The sequence below is a fragment of the Camelus dromedarius genome, chromosome 6 (genome assembly GCF_036321535.1).
Source record: "Camelus dromedarius isolate mCamDro1 chromosome 6, mCamDro1.pat, whole genome shotgun sequence".
In the NCBI taxonomy this organism is placed as follows: Eukaryota; Metazoa; Chordata; class Mammalia; order Artiodactyla; family Camelidae; genus Camelus; species Camelus dromedarius.
Genome location: NC_087441.1, coordinates 33,990,168 through 34,007,370, shown reverse-complemented (window position 1 = coordinate 34,007,370; position 17,203 = coordinate 33,990,168). Strand labels below are relative to the sequence as shown.

At 37.7% G+C, this 17,203-nt stretch overlaps 1 protein-coding gene across 4 annotated transcripts in view; it reads left to right on the top strand.

The window, feature by feature from the left end:
• NKAIN2 (sodium/potassium transporting ATPase interacting 2) overlaps nt 1-17,203 on the top strand; it is an 850,734-nt gene that overhangs the window by 270,224 nt on the left and 563,307 nt on the right. The window lies entirely within an intron of this gene.

Here is a 17,203-nt window from a genome sequence, read left to right as displayed (position 1 = left end):
AGCAGGGAGAGCGTTCAAAGGATGGCTCAGCACTCGGGATGCAGGAGGGTGGCAAGACTTGTACCAAAAGAATTGACAATTTTAGTACAGGATCCGGCTTCAAAGAAGAAGGCTGTCTGGTGCTAGGCAGACTCTCACCTGAGAGGAACTAGTGGGTACAGTGGAGAAGGAAACCAGCTCCCAGAACCCACAGACTGGAGCTACTCGGGTACAGGATCAGAGAAACCCAACATTGTGTGTGGCCATGATCCCACTTCAGTGCTACGGGTCACCTGGGCATCAGCCTCCATGGTTCAGGTGGCCATGAAGAAGCCTGGGCCCAAGCTTGGGGCCAGACATTGTGGCTAAGAACTTCCTGCCTGAGTTTGGAAATCTAAGTTCATTCTGGGCTCCAGCTCCCATCAGAAATGAAGGGCCAGGAGTTTGGATGCAGAAGCTTTCAGGAGGTGTTAACCTTAGAAACTGGAAATGATTTGATCCAAAAGGCGAATGAATGTGATGCACTAAGGAAGACAGAGTCTGGAGGTGGGGAAGCTCTCTGGGTGAGTGGTGGCAAGATGCCCCAGGAGGGAAGGTTGTGATCGCAACACAAGCTACTTTCTGATGTCAGTCATTGGGCTTACGTTTCTGCTTTAGATTCATTTGTATTGATCCACAGTGATGCTCAAAGGAAGCATGTGACTCTGGGCACACGACAATTCTCTGAAGCGTGTCCTCGTTTGTGAATATATTGTGCTTCTTCAAAGAGCCTTTTATAACTCTTCCATGTTACATCGATTGCTTCCTTTTAAAACATCCTGTAATGCAGCTGGAAAAATGTAATGGACCATTTAAACAGTCCTTGCTTAATAGTCACTAATTGTTTCAAATATGTAACTCTTGTTTTCCTAGAACATTGGTAAGAAGGGCTGTCCTGTTGCTTTTGTTTTTTCTTAGGAGAGACCTAACACAGTGCCAGTCTAAACATGTGATCAAAACATCCCTGTTATTTATTAACTTTTTTGTCAATCGATTATCTGCAGAATTCTGCACATTGCCTGGAAACACTTCTTAAACATGTGACATTGTACTCGGAAAACAGTAGTTTGGAAGTTTGTAGACTAAAAGTTCTAATCCTAAGACTTGAACAAATAATGAGGATTAGGTTATTTATCTGTAAAATAAAGACACTGTGAAGTGTATGTGGTCAAAATGGCTCGTGCATGAAACAGAACTAATTCAGATAACCTGGACGGACTGAAATGGGAGGGAACCAGGCATTGCTTCTAATCCCATTTTCAGTAACATTGTGTAATATGATCTACACTGCAGTTTGACTACAGGAAAAATATGATGTGAATCAAAATGATTTTCCTAAATGATACCAATATGTGGGATTTATTTTGAAGAGTTTGTACATGCATTCACTTTTCCAGAAAAAAACAATGAAAAAGTGAGCTGTGGAGAAGTCCTGTGCAGTATGAAAACCTATATCTGCATTGTCTTCTATTAATTTAATACTTCACAGCATTTTACTATCAGTATTTTTAGTAATATAAACGAATTAGAATTATCTGGGGAGTGTTATTATAGAGCTAAAGATCGTCTGACCCTGTAATTCATGGAATTATTTTTCTGATAATGACTTCAATTTTATTTCAATGGCAGTTACTAGACGGAATAGTCTTAGAATCATAGAAATCATTACTTTGCATTTTAAAACAAGTATTAATTGACTATGAGGCATAACGGTACTTTTTTCTTATTTTCAAAATGATAAATAATGGAGGAATAAAGCAAAAGTGACCTAAACCTCTTTCTTCTTTTTTAGTCACATCATGAGTTTAGATTTTCTAAGAAAAAAACCTAAACTCTGTAACTTACCCTTTCACTCTCCTTTTCTTCAGATTTTAGAAGTGGCAGGGAAGGAATGGTTTCACTCCTGGCTAAGTTTTAGAGTCATTATCTTCATGGAGAAAAACTTTGAGATCAGCTTGAACTCTGTTATGGTCCTTTCCTGTGGCCTCAGGGTTTTAGAGGAGCACTCTTGTTTTGTTGCCGGGGTGGATGATGATGGTGGTGATGATGATGATATGATGTGATATTTCAGTATTAACAAAATTAAATGCTCACTTGAATATTTTTTCCCCATCAAGAACGGCATATTTTTATGTTTCTATAATTTTTCATCTCAGGTTAAGAATGAGATCTCTTTTCCAGTGATTAGATATGGATTAGGGAATTGTGAGTTTTTTGCATTTTCTTCATTAGCACATATATTTTTTCTAAATTTCCAAAATTTATGTATGTATATCTGAATTATATATACATATATACATATATAATTATATATATACATATATAATTATATATACATTATATATACATATATGTTACATTAATGTTAATAAAAATAAAAATTATTTTTAAAAGCACCTAAAATAAAGGGAAGAAAATATAGTAATGGAGATTTGTGAATTAATGTAGCACTCATACTAAGGATCAACCTGAGAAATTAATTCAATCAGATTATTTATCTCTGCTTAGTTTTATGATTATTGCACAACACTAATCTAAAGTAGCCAAGGCATGCCACTAGCATTCTTTCCTGTTGTAGCAGGGTCTCCCTCTGGCCCTGCGCTGTGACACATGGAGCTAAGCAGCTCCCCCTCCTCAAAGTCCATTTAGATGCGCTGATTAACATAAAGACTGAGACACCGCGGCAGTGGAGGAGACAGGGCTTCTGTCCACAGTTGAAGTTTAGATATGTACAAACATATCTGACGGGCTGTGGTTGTGGGGTACTTGTGATAAAAGCAAGATTTGCAAAGAGAGAAACGTTCCCTGTAAGGAATGAGTCTGACATAGTCAGCAGCGGGGGATCGCTGTCTGTCGCCACAGGTACGGTGACCCAAACAAGTATAATTGTGTAAGCAAGAAAAAAAAAAAAAAATCCCACGCTTTCTGGGTGTAAGTCCAAGCAAGCCTGCTTAATCGTAGCCCAGTGGCAGAACGTGTTTGCCCTTCAGAAGGGCTCTTATGGCACAGAATAGGTTGATAGCAGTGTTTGCCTGCTAATTCTGGGTCTAATCTCTAGAAATCTGCACTTTGGTGGGTTTAGGGGCTCACATAGAGCCACTGGGGCCAGTGAAGCGGTCCTGATTTGGTTAGAAGGGGATAACGGTAGCATCAGTGTTTTTACATTGACGGTGATGGAAGAGCAGCAAGAACGAGGGACTGTGTGTCAGTGGTTCTCTGGCGTTGTGGCTGGCATACGGCGACCACCAAGATGCTAGTTGAGGCTGCAGTCCACCCAGAGTGGTCGGGCAGAGAGAGGAAATGTGGCAGAGACTTGACTCTGATCTCCGGAGAGGCACAGGGGCTTTCGTATCGCACGGTAGACTGTTGCTTTATAGAAAGAGGGGTTTCAGGTGCTCACAATTAGACTCTCCAGTGTCAAAATTGGCAACCAAATATTTAACACAAGTAGGAACCCTATCACAAGAGTTATTCAACTTATACATGCACAGCATTTGTCACTGTTTTCTTATTTTAGCATTTCTTAAAGCCAAGTCATCAGATTGCGAAGGGGAATTCATGAGGATAGAAAACGTGATTGTGCTGTCCCCTTTAAAATTCCACATAAGTGATAGTAATAGCAAACACTGTTGAGCACTTTATATTCAGTATCTCACTGTATGATCTCCACAACCTATGAGGAAGATATTATTTTATCTGCATTTTATAAATGAGGAAAGTAAAGGCAGAGAAAGCTTCAGTAACATGGCCAAGACCTCACAGGTAGCAAATGATAGAAGAGGGATTTGAACCCAGTTAGCATGGGCTCAGCCTCCATGTTAAGCTCCCTCCTGGGAGAAATACATGACACCAGAACATGTTATGTGAGTATCCCATGGCATGTGCCTTTGAGCATTAGTAACAAATACACTGTACTCCTTGAATGTGTTAAAGTGATTTATTTAAATCAAGATGCTATCTTAAGTTCCCTGCTGTCTAATGCTGGTGCAGAGTGACCTCGACACAAGCTAACACGATTGAGTAGCTGGTGGTTTCTGTTAGCAGTCGGTTGACCATATAATGCCCTGGAATGAGTGGAAGAATTGAAAACATTGCTTGGGAAAAACTCTTTCTTCTTTACGAGTTTGGGTTTTGTTGTTGTTGTTGTTCTTGTAGTGTTTGGGAAATGTCTATACTTACTATTGCAATATGCTTTCATTAAAGACCAAATAAGACCACTTATATTTTGTATCTAAGAGAGACTAAGATAAATTTGCTGAATGATATCAGTACAGCAATTGATAAGTGTTTTGACTTTGTTGTACTGCAATAAAAATCTGATTTTGATATAAACTTAAGAGCATTGATTTTGTTGCCCCAGGAAAGGTAGAAAGATATAAACTTGGTAAATAAATCCAAAATCAAGGTTGATTATTCTAATTAGTTAAAGCTTGAGGAATTTCTCTGGTGACCAGCTTTGTGACTGTCCTTTGCTGTCTACATCTACCCCTACATGTTAATGAAGAACAGAATGAGGACGCTGGAGAAAGAGTGATCATATTTATAGACCCATCCATCCATTCACTTATACATTAATTCATATTTACTGAGTACCTTCTGTATGTCAGGTACTATTTTAAGCTATGGAGTATAGCAATGAGTCAACAAAATGCAAAAATGTCATCGCCTATGTAAATTTTTACATTTAAATGTGTGATGGGAGCTCCAAAAAACCTCAAATGAACAAATAAGCTATACGGGTACATTAGTTATAGGTCCTGTGAAAACACAAGGAAGGAAGTGGGATCGAAAGTGCTGAGGGCCCGCAGTGTTATGTATAGAGCTCGGTAAGGCCTCGTCCAGTAATTGACATGTGGCAAAGACTTCATAGGTCAGGGGACGTGTTATTCAGATATGTGGGGAGAGAGAAGAGAGAATGGCAAGTGCTAAGGCAAAGCAAGCAGCCCCAAGTGTGGCTAGAAGTGAGTAATAGGGAGCTGGTCAGATGTGAGGCTGGAGAGGTATGGGGTAGAACCAGATTTTGCAGAACCTTGTAAGTCATTAAGGGATGTTGGCTTTACTTCTGAGAGGGACAGTCAAGGGAGGGTTTAGAGCAGGGCTGTTCCATGACTTGGCTTGTTTCTTAAAGGGTATGATTTTGGTTGATAGGTAGGAAACAGAGTGTAGGAAAAATATGCTGTAAACCCACGGAGACCTACTGCAGTAATTCAGGCAAGAGGTGATGGTAGCAATATTGTGCTCAGTTTCTGGATACTTGTAGGTTTATTGTTGAGATAAAATCTGCTCACAATGGTAGTGCAAATCATTTCTTAATTGTGTAATTTCGTGAGTTTTGGCAAGTGTAACCACTCTCCACACATGCAAGTAACTACCCAAACAATTTATAGAAGGTTACCATGGTCACCATGCCTGCAGTTGGCCCCTCACCCCCCTATCCTGTCAATCACCATATTGCCAAAGGCAACCACTGTTATGGTTTCTTTCCCCATAGATTAGTTTTGCACATTCTTGTGTGTGTGTGTGTGTGTAGGATAATACACTGTGTACTCTCTTAAGTCTGGCTTCTTTCAACATCATGTTTGTGAGATGCATCTATATTTTTGTGACCACCAGTAGTACTATCTTTTTATTGCTGAGTAATATTCCATTGCATGGATATACCACATTTTATTTATCCAGTCCCTGTTGATGGACACTTTAATTTGTTCATAGTTTGTGTTTACTATGAATAAAGCTACTAGAAACCTTCTGTGATTATTTTTTGTGGGCATGTTTTTCTTTCTCTTGGGTAAAAACTAGGAATAGAATTGCTGACACACAGGGTAGATATATATTTAACATTTTAAGACTCTTCCAGTTTTTCAAAATGTTTTAACAGTTATACTTGCCCCAGCAACATATGAGATGTCCACTTGCTATGGATCCTTGTAATACATTATTAGTCTTTGTAATTTTAGTGGTTATAATATATAATCATGGTGTTTTAATTGGCATTGTCTGAATTTTCTTATGGAAGAATGAATAGGATTTCTTGATGATTTGGGTATGGTTATGAGAGAAAGAGTGGAGTAAAAGAGGACTGTAAGAATTTTTGGCCTGATTAACTAAAAGTTGTATTGTCTGTTAACTGAGATTGGAAAGACTGAGCTAAGACAAGATGGAAGGAGGGGAAAGAATATCAAAAATCACATATGGTATATGTTATCCTACTAGGTAAGTTCAGGTGGAGACGTCAAGTAGAAAGTTGGTCTGAGAAGTTAAGTGCAAGGAAGATGTCTTTTGGGGAGTCATGATGATACTTAAAGCCACGGCATTGATGATGCCACTAAAGAAGAAAGTGGAAGTGGAGGAAGTGGAAAAGAGATTAATTCTAAGTACTGAGCTGGAGTGCTTCGCAATTAGATCCATTAAAAGAAACCAGGAGACACTTTGAGATGAAGCAGGAAAGGAAGATGAAAGGAAGGAAGAAACACACAAAAGGGTGGCCCTCCTACACCCAAGACAAGAGATTTCAATAGAGAGGGAGTGATGAAATGTGCCCAGCGTTGCCTAAAGGAATGCTTACTGCTACTAAGGCCTTCGGGGCACAGGAGGTGGTGGTCAGAGAGTGAGACACTGGAAGCTGATGGTCCTCTATAGGGTTCCAGTTATTAGCAATGGGGGACAGGGAGTGATTGTGGAAACAGCGGCTCTATGAGGCTAAAGGACAAGATCACAGGAAGAAAGGCGTTTAAGGGACAGAAAGGCTAGTGTGTTTGGAAGTACATTGGAACAAATGATGCACAGTTTAGAAAAGTTATATATATCAAAGTAGAATAATAGGCTAAATCTATCAACCTGTCAATTAACAAGGAAAAAAAAGGAAGTTCTGAATTTAGATCTAATATACTAACTGCACCAGGAAAGTCATGATTTAACATTAGACTGTATATACAGAACTTAATGGATTTAGCTGACGGCATACTTAGTAAGGGTTTGCCAATTAGATTATCGATAATATTTTCCAATAAAGTTTCTCAAAAACAATTTGCTAAAAACATTTTCAATTTTAATCTGCATTCAATAATAGCAACCAAAATAAGGAAAGCTATTCCACTTTAACATATGTAAGCAACATTTGTGAAAGAACCATGTTATTTCACATATTCCATATAGAGCATATCAAAGGAAGAGCGATCAGGGTTATGAGAGAATTTCAAACCATGTCACATTGATGACCATGTTGACAAACACACATTTTCATGTATTTCCCTTAAGAAAAATTTTTTTACAGTAAGGAAAAACATAAACTTTTCAATGGAATAGCAAATTTTTTACACAAAAATTGTACTTTTTATTATAGTTAGAAGTTCTATGTATTCCCTAAATAAGTTTTTCAAAACATATTTAGCTCTTTGAGATCAGTGACAAACTCTTACTGGAATGATATCAGTTATCCAGGCAAAATGCTATTCGTGTTGCACTGAGGCCATTTCTTCTGACTATTAGTTAGAACATGGAGGTTTTATAAAGGGTGTATACCATGGATCCTTCATACTCCGTCTGCAGGACCCTCAGCAAGTCTGCACTGAGAAGTCCCTCTGGCTGTGTTGTAAAGTAGTTCACGCTCTTCTTCTGCCTTCTGGCTTACGGATGGATTCTGTCAGCATGTTCCATCTGTATCACCAGGAGATCTTGAGGTCACGTTAGACGATCACAGGAACAGCACGCTTCTGAGATGTTTGTGTCATGTTGATTAATGTGACATTGTGTTGTAACTTATGTGCTAATAGCACATTATCTTTTAAAAACAGCTGAATTAAGGATATTTCAACTTTAATTCAGGCTCTTTTATGAAGAAACCTAAACACTTGGCTCTAACGATACCGTTGGATGAACACTGTTTCTGTGTGAATAGCCAGGAGAAAGCTGGATTTGAGCCGCAAGTCATCTCGGTGGAGCATAAGGAAGTAGCACCTGAAGAAGTAGCTGGGAAGGAGATGTTCCTTACAGCAAGACGGGTGCTAACTTGTAGGCTTGATGCTTTTCTAATTACTGAATGCCAGCTACATGGAATTGCAGCGGTTACACGTCCATGATTACATATCACATGAAAGGAAAATGATAAAGATCCAGGCATTATTTAATCTTTCAGTTTATACTTCTTATGAATGAAGAGAAAAATAATTTTTCAAAATTTCTAAAATTCTAAGGACTTTAAAACAGACTTCCCTGTGGAAGTATTCAGAAGTATTTGCACGGGAGGATGTGGGAGCGACATGAAGTTCTGTTTCACTTCTTAAAGTGATTAGGTACATAAAATGCCTTCTTGATTCGACTATGTATTTACTTTTCTGATTTGTTACCTGTCCATTATGATGTGCTGGTGGGAGGTGGGGGTGGGTGAGTCAGGTGCTTTTCTGCAGTACTGAAATCGAAGTGAATTCAGTTTTGGTTCAGGTAGAGAAAGCTTTCACAGAAATATTCTCCAGGTAGGTATAATATCAGTGCCCTCGCATATCGTAGTGAGACTTACGGAATGAAGTTCAGCAGTACTGATTACTCATCTCTAAGCAAAACTTGAAGCAGCTTCTCCCAGGTGATCTCTCGGAGGTGTTTGATAGCATCTTTCTCAGCACTTGGGATTGCCCGGGAAGCCAGCTGCAGGGCAGAGTGATCAGCACCATCCTCGTGTTTCATTTGGCAGTGAGACAGACTTGACCTGCACATCTGCCCGTGTCCTACTCTAGTCGGGTTTTAGTAACATCCGTGTGATTCTATATTGGTGTCATCCCCCCTTCCACTTTCTGTGGTGTTGCCTTATAAAGCTGCCATTGCAACATGGATTCTGCCCTAAATCTCATTGGATCTCCGGGTACAAGTGCTTAACTCTATGAGGATGAGACGGCCGTACCTTATAAATGGTCTTACTAACCAGGGAGTGTGATTCTCTTTCTCCTCAAGATACAGCTGCAGAATCTTTCAGCTGAGGTCTTTGTGGGGTCAGTGTGTTTTCCAGAGGTTTAAACTGAACCCTGGGCTAGGGCATGATGCAGTGACAGGGGTGGATTCCTGTGATAGAGCAAAAGATGCCAGTGTCTTTTTTTCAGGCCTTTTCTACATAATGGATACTCTCATTTATTTATGTCCATTGTTAATTTTAAACAATGAGGCATGGCCAAAATAATGCACACATTGCAATAACATAAAATGAAGAGAGGAAACAAAGGAGAGGGTAGGGTTAGTGAGTTGAAAGATCTGCTCAGTAGTGTAAGTTAGAGGACGGCAGTTTTGGCTTGATAATTCCCAGCTTCTGAAGGAAAGATTAAACAAATTATTTACAGGATTTGAAGCGGTCACGCTATTAATGTAAACTAATTTCTCACGAGGAAAAAACAGAGACTTTTCCTTGTGTTCCAACTATAGATAGATTGTTCTCACAGAGTGCACTGTGATGAGGTTAACATCCTCAACAAAACCCCTCCAGTGAAGTACAGTAAAAAATTATTGTCGGCATTTTTCGTATTATCTGCATTTAATATGAGCCTGTGAGTGATGGAAACGTGGAACCCAGTAAAAACGCAATTGTATGAAGGTCTATAAAAAGTGATCTCTAAGGACAAAGGGTTATGACAGTCTGATTTTGTTCCCAGTATAAAAAATTAGAAATCTGCAGCAGAACTTGGCAAACTCATCCCTGTAGGCCAAAGCAAATATTTTTGGTCTTGTGTCCAAATGATCTCCGTCACAACCATTCAGCTCTGCTGTGTAGCATGGAAACAGCCACTGGTGGTGTGTAAATGAATGGGTGTAACTGTGTATCAATAAAACTTGATTTACAAAGTCAGGCAGTGAACCAGGTTTGGGTCATGAACCTCAGTTTTCCTGCTCCTGATCTGAATAAATTAGGGCTTTATTCACGTGGAAGTTTTCTCTGTCTCTGTAATTCCTCAGAACGAAAGTTTAATAAGCATTAGAAAGCAAGGATTAGAAATTCAAATGGGTCTTTCAATTTGAGAACCTGAGACAAAAATTCTATTACCATGTAAGGGTAATGTAGGGTACAGTCTCCAACCGAAGTCTGGCTTGACATCTTCAGGTGAAAAGTAAATCATTCAACCAGAGCTTCCTCACCTCTGAATAAGTGAGGTCGAGTGAGTAGAAGTAATCAGAGTCAACATTTTTTGCCCCAAGTTCCACACTGTACTGAAAAGTGAATAAATGCTCATAAGTGTCCACCCAGGAATGGCCAGGTGTGGACCTCGGTGGTTCCTCCTGCCTGATCTGTGAACTTGAGCAAGTTACCTCACCTGTTTGTCTATAACTTGACCTTCTTATCAGAAAACTGGGCGTAGTAATTCCTTCCTCACAGGTCTGCTGTGAGGCAAACTACGTAGCCATTAGCTGAATGATTCATACACATTAATAGATAATACTTTGGGCCCTTGAAGTCTATGCCAGAAGCCTCAAATTGTTGGCCAGGGGATGGTGTGTGACATGTGGAACAATTTAATTGGCCAGGCAAAATGTGGGCTGTATAAGCACCTGAGATACAAATACGAAAAAACATATGGTGACTATATATGGAAATACGGATTTTAGGGAAGAGAAAAAGAAGTCGAAGCTCTGGCTGCCTTAGGCCTGTAGTGTTGAGCGGGAGTGATCGGCTGTGCACGTCAGCAGGGCATGTGGCCTCCTGTTTGCGCAGCTCCCACCTGCACAGCCCGCCTTCCTGATGCTCAGGCTGGGCTCTGCTGATGCTCATAATCCAGTTTGTCCTGCCACTTTTCTTTCGCTGTGCCCAGAAGGATGAGAAATCCTGCTTAGTACCGTGTCTACATCTTTTCTTTTTCTTCTCTATACGTGGTCCACTTTATTTTTCACATCACATGCATGGTTCTTGTTAGGACCCCAGAGAGCAGTGTCTTAGAGAATACATAAACCAAGAAGTTAATATGAGTTCTGTGGTAAAAGATTTCCGGTTAAATGAGCTTAGAGATGCTGAAAGAAGCAAAGAAACCAGGTGGCTTTCCTGTGGGCCTCTCCTCATTCTTTAATATATTAATATTTCTGTCTCCAAGGCAAGAATGCACTCTTTGGCTTTCTTGAATTGATTTTAACAAAGAAGAAAAATTTAAACAATCATCTTTTGATTTTAATGCTTCATACATCTATGGCCACTTAGCCATTGACCACATTTCTCCCATAGAGTGTGATTTAGGAAACACTGCCGGTACCATTCCAAAAATCCCCATAGAACTTGTAATTTTAAGATGAACATTCTAGATATATTCATTGCAAATAGTATCCACTGATTATCTGATGACCAAACCTACTTTATACTATGGCTGGCTAATAATAGTATCAATAGATAATAGTAAGAGAGTGAAGATTAAATGAATAAGTATAAGCAGTAGTGAAGTACTTTGCTGGATTATCTCATTTAATACAAGAATGTGAGGTGGTTCATCTCATCCCTGCCCAACAAAGGATGAAAATGTGGCACAGAGAGGGTACACAGCTTGCCGAAGGTCACACAGCTACTGAGTACGGCAACCAAGACCTTTAGCCCTTACTCTTAGCTGCTGGACTCGACTATCTTGGCTCAATGCAGTGACAGCTGGAAAACATCTGCCCCAAATTATATGTAAATTAGTGTGATCTTAGACCATGTGTATTTCACTTCATAATTATGTATAAAGATAAACTGCCTATTGGGAATAATACTAGCTTTTAAGCCTTAAACTTTAATAAAAATAGGAAAGTATACGTTGACCTTTCATTTCTTTTTTTCCAAGACACACATCTGGCTAGTTCAGTAGATTCATAGAATTGCGGTCAAATTTAAAAAGAGGAGGTCATGAAACATAACTACTTAATAGTTTTAAAATGTTATATGATCTGATGAGGTTGTTTCTGAAGACACTGATACTCATGGACCTCTTAAGGCACAGATTTCCTGTATCAGTTCCTGAAGGTCCTGATTAGCCTCAAACTGCTGTCTGTGTGAACCAATAAAGGCCAAGAAAGTTCAATAAAAGCTGCACATAATCTAATGGTCCTCAGAAAGGTGATAGAAATTTAATAGTGCTTAATAAAGAAATAGATATGCCTAAATCCCCTTTGTCCTCGTGTCATCACTGTCCACCTTTCCCTGGAGTCTTGTGTATGGTTTTGCCCAAGAGGTACAAACTTTCACTTAGTTAAAGGGAAAAATATGACAGAGTATTGGAAAGATGTTCAGTGAGGTCCAACAATTGTCAGTAAGTTAGAAGAAAACATTTGGTGGAGAACAAATACACATAATAATCAAAATAATAGTTCTAAGTATACAGATAAATACACAAACATAAAAATATACATATATACATGCTGCATTTCATGGATACCAACATACTGTTCATTGTAATATACAGCATTGATATAATCACAGCTGTTAATAGAAAAGATAAACATTGTATCAAGCATGCAATAACATTTTTTGTAAAATACATTCAGATTTCAGGCACCATAAGAATTCAATAGTATCTTATGACGGAGTCGGCTGAGATGGAATTGATGGATTGTTGACTAATAAGATGTGGCAGTTGGTAGAGTGAGAGAAAAGGAGAAGTTGAGGGTGGTTCCTCAGCCTGTAAAAGGCACGGGTTGGTGGATCTGGGTAGCAAATTGAGATTGTAGGGCACCATGAAGTTTATTTAAGGAGTTCTTAATAATAAGCATCAAATTGTAAGCCTTGTTGGATTAGTTGGGGTTCCCTTTAACTGGGTCACCCTCTAATCATGCCTGATTTGTCCCTCTGATGTATTTACAGGTACTGAAGATGGATGGACATCATTAGGTATCTCTTATTATATTGTCCCACAAATATCTTAACCATGAGTTTTTCAGAGTAATATTTTTCCATTCATGTCTACAGGGTGATATCTATTTGAAGATTTCACGACAATGCCAAAGGGTTCATGTTTCACTGATATTATTCCATTAAATCAAAACATGATTTTCTTCCAGAAAAAGAATTTTTTCTTGAAAAACATGAATTTTTCTAATTCTGAAAATAATTCATGGCAATTGAAGAAAATTTGGGAAATGTTGGTAAAAAAGATGACTTAAAGTCATCTATAATTGCACATCTGCCTACCTATAACTACTTAATTTGAAATGTTTTTAGTCTTTTTTTCTTTATGAACTTTTTTTCACATAAAATTGAGATCGTGTAATATATATAGTTAAAATTTTTTCCCATTTAAAATGGATACTGTGAACATGTCATTATTTTTTTAAAAAAAGATGTTTAGTCTGTGTAGAAGAAAGCATTTATTTCATAGTTTATCTCAATGAAATAATTGTTTATTTCATACAACTGAGACTCATGTTTATCCATGCCATTCAACTCACTTCAGAGAGGAGAGTTTTATAACACATGGTTTTAAGGAAAATCTACTGCTGTATAAAAACTCAGCAAGAGGAAAGGAGAGCTAATTACTACACATCTAACTTGTATTTTGTAATGTTATATAATACAATGAGCTCAGATGACTCCAGAGATTTACAAATTTGAACAAATTAAATTGTACAGGTTGCAATTGGCAGTAACAATCTAAAATTCTGTATTATGTCTGAAAAACTGGTGACTCCCTGTAATTTCAAATCATTTCCAGAAATCTCCTTAAACTTATATTTTCTAGAGAGTCTCTGGACCTTAAAGATCAATAAGAATATTGCAAATTGATAAAACTCTTCAAGTCCTAAGTCAGTACTTCTGAGGAAAGATGTCTCTATAGCATCATAATTCAATATTCTCTTCCCAAAGTATCTCATATCCATGCTGATATTTAAAAAGAGAATTGCTTAGAACTTTTAGAAATGAATTTAATTAAACTGATTTATAGCACTTATCATTGTGTCCATGATTTCCAACTCCATTTAATAAATATTAGATACCATATTTCAAAATAAGCTTCTTTCTTTTGCTTGACCATTTAGAATCTTTCTTAATATAAATGTAAACTTGTTTACTGGCTTGCCAGGGTGCCTCAAAATCTACTGCCTTCAACCATCAGGTAAATGTGTTAAAGGTCACTTTAAAATTTCTGGTACTGGGCAAATAATAGCTGCTTAGTGAATACATGATTGACTACCTGCCAGAAGGCTGCTGAGACAGCCTTCAAAAAGGGATGGGTGGTATAGAGCCTGGTGGGTAGATCTGGGAGGGCACTTAGGGCACCATGGTTATGTTGAGGGAGGGAAAGCACCTGAAAAAGAACAAGGCAGACTCAAAAAGGAGCCAGAAATTCTAGTATGTAAAGACTAGCTCATTCTTGTTTTTCCCAGAGATGGTATTTTTTAAAAAATACTCTTTTCTTGTGATTTTCCATTTTCTGATCCATACCCTACATATATTGGGGAATTTTTTTTTTGCATGGATGTGTATTTCTTGCACATTTATAATAGACTCTCAGACTGTCCTTTCAGAGATTCTGTCTCAGTCATCAAGCAATTGATGAGAAAAACTATCTAGGATCTATTTCTGAAATTGGATGGTGACAGATTAAAGGAAATAGCTTCTCATTTTAGTTCTGATAATGACTTTGTAGTCCTAGTTATGCTTTAAGTTGACTTCATGGATCACATACTGCCTCGCAGCAAGGACTGGGCTCTTTCCTGTGTGTAGTTGGTGACTCAGAAACACTCAAAACTGCAAGGAGATGCCATTGCATTTTAAGACAAAATTGATTGCCTAATCAATGTTAAGAGACATTGAGAGAAAGATCTAAGACTCGACTGTGGTTAATTGGATTGTCTAGTTGTTCTCACAATGCAGGATATTGATTCATCAATATCACTGGCCACTTAGGTTGAACTATTACAGCCCTTTCCCTATCTATCTATCTATCTCTATCTATCTATCTATCTATCTATCTATCTATCTATCTATCTATCTATCTATCTATCTATCTATCTATTTATCTATTTTTCTATAGATATCTATAGATAGATAGATATATGCTTTACCTTATTACTGCTTTTCACGTTTGGAAGAAGCTATGATGCTATGATTCTTGGTTGGTCTGAGAATGTTCATGATTTATTGATTTAAAGAAAATAATGGAATCTATCAATCTCATTTTTATTTATTTCTAATTACAAAAGGGTGGATTTAATTAAAACATTACACTTGAAAAGGTGCTTTATTTTTGTTTATACCTGGGGGGAAAGAAAGCTTTTACAGCATCTCCATTTGTCTATCAATATATGCAGCTTCCTTGTCTTTTCTTTATTCCAGTAGTTACCTCAATAAATCACTTATTTTTAATGTCATTTATAAAGATTGTACGTTATTGCATTTCCAGTTACAAAGCAGCATTAATGGGAAATTGTTAATGGAAACTTGAATCATCTAAATTATCCAGAATTTCAAAATGACAAATCTATTATTTATTATGAATAATAGTCCTACAATTTAATATAGCTATGATTTTTTCACACATGATAATCATTCAGCCTGATTCTTTGCACAGTGCAGGAGGAGACAAATGTTACCAAGATAAGAATGTAGATTTTTAAAGATGCCTTCTACTCAGTTCTACATAAAGTCCCACTTCTCATGTTGTGAACCATAACAGAAAATCAAGTTGAAATAATTTTTAGTTTAGTTTCTTTTTATCAGTTTTTTCCTCTTCACTTCCCTTATGCATCACTTCGTGATTTAGTAAATATTGTTCTAGTCAAGATATATAGATGGTATTTACTTTGGAAGTATTATGGAGGTTAATGAATCTGGGCTTGTTTTTATCATTGTCTACAGTTTGCTGTTCTTTTCAGTGTTGCTACTATTACTTTTGCCTCTCTGTACTTCCATCATGAATAGAGCTAATATGGAGTCAATCTCTGCCTTTGTTTGAATAACAGATAATATGCATCTGTTATATCTATCCCATTGTGTCACTGAAACATCCTTTTTCATTTAGATTGATCTTTGAGACTAGGAGTTTATACTTATTGAACATCACCCATAGCTCAGTCATCTCACCTTTCAGCTGTAATAAGGTTTTACCTGCTAGATTGTCAATTCTAAATATTTTTGAACATTAGTGGCTATAAAGGATATAGAAAAAGGCCTTTCCATAAAGAGAAAAATTATATACAAAGTATTTTTGATTGTTACGGGGGATTTACAACACCTTCCTGTGCTTGAGTCACAATTCAGTTTCTGTGTGTGTGTGTGTGTGTGCACCCGCACTCATACATGCTTCCAAGTGCACACTGTGTGTATGGATTATTTCATTTTAATCGCATGATAACATTACCTACATTGGCCACTTCTCTGTCTCTCTTTATTCTCTTCTATAAATCTCAAATTACTCTTTAATGTGTGTTTATGAGCTATCAATTTTTATCCCCTCCATATTTTAAGAAAGCAAACACAGTTAAGTCTAGATGACTAATGGGATGATGGGGAGAAGCAGGAACTGATAAAAATTAAATATGGAACAAATGATTCCCCTTCAGAGCCGTTCTTCTAAAATAGCCAGTTATCATGAATAAAAAGCAGCATTATTAAACATTTCTTTTAATAACATTTTATACTAAAGATATGTACCCCTCTACTTTGAAAGCCATATTTTATCTATAGCATGCTTCAGCAGGCATTAACAATTTGAGAGAATATTTAAATTCTAGAACCTGTTACAGAAAGGGAGGAGTCTTCTTTCGTCTGCTTTTAAGGTGTTGATATACACACACATATATATTTAAAAAACACAAAAGGTAATCATTAGTAAAAATCTATGTCTTCATCATTTCTGGGAACATTCTTTCATCTTCCTACTCTCCTCTGACAACACTGCATTCTCAGGAGAATTCGCATGCAGTGGCTCTTTTCTCTTATAGTGCTAAGCATCAGGGAAAGGTTGGTATAATCCTTATCTCTCGTTGCCACTGGCTCTTCCAAACATTTCTCTCTCCTTCCCCCACAAAGGCATGTAGCTGTAGGTGACACGTCATCAAGTGAAGTCACCCATGATCTTTCTCGTTCACCCCGAGGTCACATTGCCCCATAGTCTATAGAGTTTAGCCTTTGTCTCAATGGCAGTCTCTTCAGTGCTACTCTTGTCATTACTGTTGTTGATTTCCACATTCAGATAGATGACCCATCCAGTTATTTAGCTTCACAGGTGGACTCACTCTCTTCCCATGATCCTGT